Genomic DNA, 6,400 nt, shown 5'->3' with positions numbered 1-6,400 from the left:
ATTTACATGTTTACATTCTATTGCCATGGAGAAATTGAGTTTCTAGAACCTGTTTTCTTCTATGTCTTTATTTCGTGAAATATTAAGATCTTTATTTTGTCATAATGTGTATATGAGGACGTTGGAGCCCGTTCCGATTCATGACGCGGTTATCCAGGTGCATGTTGCATAGACCTACTAATCCAACCTTGGCTTACAAGTTAAATTAAATTAGTATATATGCCTATACAAATCTATTGACCACATCCATTTAAATCAATGATTGTCAATTGAAAATGTGGTAGTTGTGTTATCCTGTTGTGCGTGTCAGGGCTCCTCTTAAGCACGTTATTCCAATATTTCCTAGAATTGACGCAGGTTACACTTTTGCAAAACTACTAGGTTAAAAATAAGAGCATGAATGACAATAAAGGTATGATTTGAATTAAATGTGTAGTAGTGTGATGTTGTTCCCCTAGATTATGCACCAAATTGCACACAAGGACAGTTCAAGTAGGCCAGGTCAAGAGGGGATGTTAATAAGTTAATAATAATAATAATTCAATGTGGTTTCTTTATTTAATTACAGCTGCATAGCTAATGTTATTTTTTGGTGTACAAACATTTTTCTGTATCTATATTGCAAATACACCTAATTGTAAAAGTTGTGTATATTTTGGTTTGGTCCATCGCGGGTTATCTGTATTTATGTACCCTCTTATTGTTCTCTTTTGCCTGACCTTCAACTAGCAAGGTATGTTGTCCTTGGCGCCGTAATTTGTCAATATAAAACTGTGGTAAAGTTACACAAAGTGCTGTTACGCAACTACAGGTTTTGTTACAATGTGGACAATATAAAGATGTATGTTAACAACTTTCACCGAGCTCGCTAATTAGGGTACCTATTGTAACTCGGGAGTATTTGGGGCAGTGTTTGAGTGAGTTTCTATGTGCTCACGCAGGTGCCCGAGAGCTGTGGCTGCACCAAGGGCTAACCTATTGTGTGTTGTCTCTTCGTGTACAGGTATGTCATTTATTTTGTCAGAATTATGTTGTATATCATTTTACTTGTATTGTATAGTGTGTTGTTAGGCACTGAATGTGTGCATGCAGCACCTGTTCTCTTTGCCTGACCTTCAACTAGCAAGGTGCCCGAGAGCTGTGGCTGCACCAAGAGCTAACATATTGTGTGTTGTCTCTTCGTGTGCAGGTCGAATAAAAATTATCCAACCATCAGAATTCCAGTTGTGGCAGTGTCCTAATTACGTGACCTGCCGACTGGTCAGCTCAAGCCGACCGCCGGAGCTGTGCATGTGGATGAGGTGCACGACCTGCGCATGTGAATTTGTTGATGGCTTACTGTAAGTGAATATATACTGTAAACAGTGAAAGTGAATGTAGCATATTCATTAGATACAGGTATTCGTGCTTATTTGTATGTTTTGGATGAATTTGTTAATTGCATTTATTTGTTGGGTATTTGAATGCACTAAATTACATTGTATTTTAGTGCTCTGTTGAGCCATGGAAGATTCTCAAATCCATAAGACGTGTTATGCTGGGGATTTTAGTGTGGGTAGAGGGAGGGGTGTCCTTCCATTTACACCAATTGTACAGTCAGCTCCTGGGAGTAGAGCGTTTGCTAGTCCTGAGTTTGCAAGCACTGGGAGGGGTAGGCTGTTTGTTCCACCTGACCAGGGTATCCCACCTCTGTCTTTTGATGTACCATCATCCACAGTACTCGGTGATAATGGGACGCCTCCGAGTCAGCTTAGTGACCTTATTAAGCAGATTGGTTCAGAGATAGGAGAATCTATCAGAGCGAGTTTACTGCAGCCTGGGGTTTCAAGTCTTTCTCCTGCCCGTCCCCCTCACCAACCCCAGAAGTTTCCCCTGCCTGAGCAGTGTGGGTCAACCTTTATTGATGCGTCCAAGCTGAATCTGGTTGTGAAGTCAGATGTTAGTGCTCCACCTCTTTTTAGGGGTGATGGCTCAGATAAGTACTCTGTCCTGGAGTGGGAGGAGTTAATGGAAGTCTACCTAGAGAAGAGGGGTTACACTGGGTCTGGGAATGTTGGGGAGGTGATGTCTAGGCTCATGGGGAGGGCACGGGATGTGACCAAAGTCTGGAAGCGTAACAACCTTGTTGTCACAGATGTTAAGGCGGTGTTCAGTGTTTTCAAGCAACACTTTGGGGATACTGTCTGCTCAGGTATGCCATTAGCTGATTTCTATTCAATCAAACCATATGCTAATGAGGGTCCAATAGATTTCTGGATTAGGCTTAACAAAGCTGCAGAGGTAGCCGAACAGTACCTTGTGAGTGAGGGCAGGACCTTACCCAATCAGTGCTCAGAGTTGGCAGTCATGTTTGTACCCAACTGTCCTGATAAAGAGTTGGCCCAAGTGTTCAAGAGCAAACCCATTCGTGACTGGACAGCCAGTGAGGTACAGGATCGGTTGGATGAACTGTTAAGGGAACGTAAAGCATGTAGAACACAACTTTCACAGCAGGTTGCTGCTGTTTTTGACTGCCCTCAGGAGGGAGTGGGTCCTGTGAAAAGACCTAATGTGTCATCTTTTTCTCAATGTGGCCGTGAACCAGACCAGGCACCATCTGTATCTGAGGGTGGGACATTAAAGAAAGTTTTGACTTTGTTAGAGAAGGCTCTGGTCAGCAATACTCAGCAATACTCAGTCTGTGAGTGGCGCAGTGGTCTAAGGCACTACATCGCAGTGCTAGCTGTGCCACTAGAGATCCTGGTTTGAATCCAGGCTCTGTCGTAGCCGGCCGCGACCGGGAGACCCATGGGGCGGCGCACAATTGGACCAGCGTCGCCTAGGGTAGTGGAGGGAATGGCCGGCTCAGTTCGTAGAGCATTGTGTTTGCAACGCCAGGGTTGTGGGTTCGATTCCCACGGGGGGTATGAAAGTATGTAGCCTAGTTGCAGTACGTAGCCTAGTTGCAGTATGTAGCCTAGTTGCAGGATGTAGCCTAGTTGCAGGATGTAGCCCTAGTTGCAGTATGTAGCCAGTTGCAGTATGTAGCCTAGTTGCAGGAAGTAGCCTAGTTGCAGTATGTAGCCCTAGTTGCAGTATGTAGCCCTAGGTTGCAGTACGTAGCCTAGTTGCAGGACGTAGCCTAGTTGCTGTACGTAGCCTGGTTGCAGTACGTAGCCTAGTTGCAGTACGTAGCCTAGTTGCAGGACGTAGCCTGGTTGCAGTACGTAGCCCTAGTTGCAGGATGTAGCCTAGTTGCAGGATGTAGCCTAGTTGCAGGATGTAGCCTAGTTGCAGGATGTAGCCTAGTTGCAGTATGTAGCCTAGTTGCAGGATGTAGCCTAGTTGCAGTATGTAGCCTAGTTGCAGTACGTAGCCTAGTTGCAGTACGTAGCCTAGCTGCAGTACGTAGCCTAGTTGCAGTATGTAGCCTAGTTGCAGTATGTAGCCTAGTTGCAGTATGTAGCCTAGTTGCAGGATGTAGCCTAGTTGCTGGATGTAGCCTAGTTGCAGTATGTAGCCTAGTTGCAGGATGTAGCCTAGTTGCAGGATGTAGCCTAGTTGCAGTACGTAGCCTAGTTGCAGTATGTAGCCTAGTTGCAGGATGTAGCCTAGTTGCAGTATGTAGCCTAGTTGCAGGACGTAGCCTAGTTGCAGTATGTAGCCTAGTTGCAGGATGTAGCCTAGTTGCAGTATGTAGCCTAGTTGCAGTACGTAGCCTAGTTGCAGGATGTAGCCTAGTTGCAGGATGTAGCCTAGTTGCAGGATGTAGCCTAGTTGTTGGATGTAGCCCTAGTTGTAGTACGTAGCCTAGTTGCAGTACGTAGCCCTAGTTGCAGTATGTAGCCTAGTTGCAGTATGTAGCCTAGTTGCAGGATGTAGCCTAGTTGCAGGATGTAGCCTAGTTGCAGTATGTAGCCTAGTTGCAGTACGTAGCCTAGTTGCTGTACGTAGCCTAGTTGCTGGATGTAGCCTAGTTGCTGGACGTAGCCTAGTTGCAGTATGTAGCCTAGTTGCAGTATGTAGCCTAGTTGCAGTATGTAGCCTAGTTGCAGTATGTAGCCTAGTTGCAGGATGTAGCCTAGTTGCTGTATGTTAGCCTAGTTGCAGTACGTAGCCTAGTTGCAGTACGTTAGCCTAGTTGCAGGATGTAGCCTAGTTGCAGTATGTAGCCCTAGTTGCAGTATGTAGCCTAGTTGCAGTATGTAGCCTAGTTGCTGTATGTAGCCTAGTTGCTGTATGTAGCCTAGTTGCAGTATGTAGCCTAGTTGCAGTATGTAGCTTAGTCCTTGCAGTTGGCTGCATGTAACTGTGCCACTAGAGATCCTGGTTGCAGTTCGCAGCCCGCACTTACCACCGCCCATTGTCAGCAGTCGCCCAGGTAGAACCCAGGATGTAGCCTAGTTGGGCTTGCATTTCATTATGTATTACTCGTAAGTCGCTCTGAGCGTTCATGTAAATGTAATGCCTAGTTGCAGGATGTAGCCTAGTTGCAGGATGTAGCCTAGTTGCAGGATGTAGCCTAGTTGCAGTATGTAGCCTAGTTGCAGTATGTAGCCTAGTTGCAGTATGTAGCCTAGTTGCAGTATGTAGCCTAGTTGCAGGATGTAGCCTAGTTGCTGTATGTAGCCTAGTTGCAGTATGTAGCCTAGTTGCAGGATGTAGCCTAGTTGCAGTATGTAGCCTAGTTGCAGTACGTAGCCTAGTTGCAGTATGTAGCCTAGTTGCAGTACGTAGCCTAGTTGCAGGACGTAGCCTAGTTGCAGTACGTAGCCTAGTTGCAGTACGTAGCCTAGTTGCAGTACGTAGCCTAGTTGCTGTATGTAGCCTAGTTGCAGTATGTAGCCTAGTTGCAGTATAGGCTAGTTAGTCTCCCGAGTGGCGCAGTGGTCTAAGGCACTGCATCGCAGTGCTAGCTGTGCCACTAGAGATCCTGGTTCGAATCCAGGCTCTGTCGTAGCCGGCCGTGACCGGGAGACCCATGTGTCGGCGCGCAATTGGCCCAGCGTCGTCCAGGGTAGGGGAGGGAATGGCCGGCAGGGATGTAGCTCAGTTGATAGAGCATGGCGTTTGCAAGGCCAGGGTTGTGGGTTCGATTCCCACGGGGGGCCAGTATAAAAAAAATATGTATTCACTAACTGTAAGTCGCTCTGGATAAGAGCGTCTGCTAAATGACTAAAATGTAAATGTAGTGCAGAAATTGCTATTTTTGGAGTACCAAACAACAATCCTTCTCTGACCAATAGACAGCTAGATGCCATTGCCTTTGCCTCCCTGTTAGCCCGCAGAAGGATTTTATTGGATTGGAAATCTATCAATCCTCCCTTAGCCTCTCTTTGGCTCAAAGATCTGAAGCTGTTCCTAAAATGAGAAAAAATGAAGTTACCATTCGAGGGTCAACCAACTCATTTTATTCCTCCTGGGACCCGATGATATCCTATTTTGAACAGCTCCAAACACTTCCTCCAGATTAGTACTCTTGGCCCCACCTTGAGATTACTGCTATATAGGCCTATAAAATCACTTAATCACCTGAAATTGTTAGGCTATTACATTTTTGCTTGAAGTAACGTTGTTGTATACTTTTGTTTTGTTTTCTGACATGTAACTCAATTACTTTCCCTTTCTTTTTAAATGTGTTTGGAGGCATTCTGGGGGAGGGGGAGGTCAAAGGGGGGACTAAAAGGGGAGAAATGTACCATGTCTTTACATGTTATCTTTCATTCATTGTGAATACAAAATATATAATTTTAAAGGGAAGGCTTTGAAGCCAGATTTAGCGGATTTTGCTGTTTAGTTTTCCTCAACCTGTGTTTTGTTTCTCTCTCCTCTCCCTGTTAGATGGTGAGGCTGCTTCTCTCCAGAGGAGCCAACATTAATGCCTTTGACAAGAAGGATCGCCGAGCAATCCACTGGGCTGCTTACATGGGTGATGAGTTTACCACATCATTTACATTCTGACTAATGTCCTTTATACCAATGAATGAATGAATGAATGGACTGTGTGTTAGTCTCACAGCTCAGCTGTATGAGCCACGTCTAGTGTGTTATTATGTCAGAATCATGTACTAAGTAGGTTGATTAGATGTTTTCAGTTGTACTAACATGATGTAGGTGTTGCTTATGGTGCTGTGTACCACTGTAAACTAATCTATCTCTCCCTCTCTCTGCCTATCTCTCTGTGTTTGTGTCTCTGTTTCTCTCTTAACCCCCTTACTATCTCTCTCTCTCTCTCTCTCTCTCTCTCTCTCTCTCTCTCTCTCTCTCTCTCTCTCTCTCTCTCTCTCTCTCTCTCTCTCTCTCTCTCTCTCTCTCTCTCTCTCTCTCTCTCTCTCTCTCTACCATAGGGCACATTGAGGTGGTGAAACTGCTGGCCTCTCATGGATCAGAGTTGTCCTGTAAAGACAAGAAGGCCTACACC

General features: G+C 45.4%; 1 long non-coding RNA gene across 1 annotated transcript; it reads left to right on the top strand.

Moving 5' to 3' along the window:
• The first annotated feature begins 1,302 nt into the window (after positions 1-1,302).
• LOC123487917 lies at positions 1,303-6,399 on the top strand. The gene is made up of 3 exons (XR_006659907.1): positions 1,303-1,340; positions 5,821-5,908; positions 6,327-6,399. It is a non-coding gene; the product is annotated as an uncharacterized LOC123487917 (long non-coding RNA).
• Position 6,400: the final 1 nt, after the last annotated feature.

The sequence above is a fragment of the Coregonus clupeaformis genome, unplaced genomic scaffold (genome assembly GCF_020615455.1).
Source record: "Coregonus clupeaformis isolate EN_2021a unplaced genomic scaffold, ASM2061545v1 scaf1889, whole genome shotgun sequence".
Taxonomy (NCBI): Eukaryota; Metazoa; Chordata; class Actinopteri; order Salmoniformes; family Salmonidae; genus Coregonus; species Coregonus clupeaformis.
This window is presented reverse-complemented; position numbering and strand designations above follow the sequence as displayed.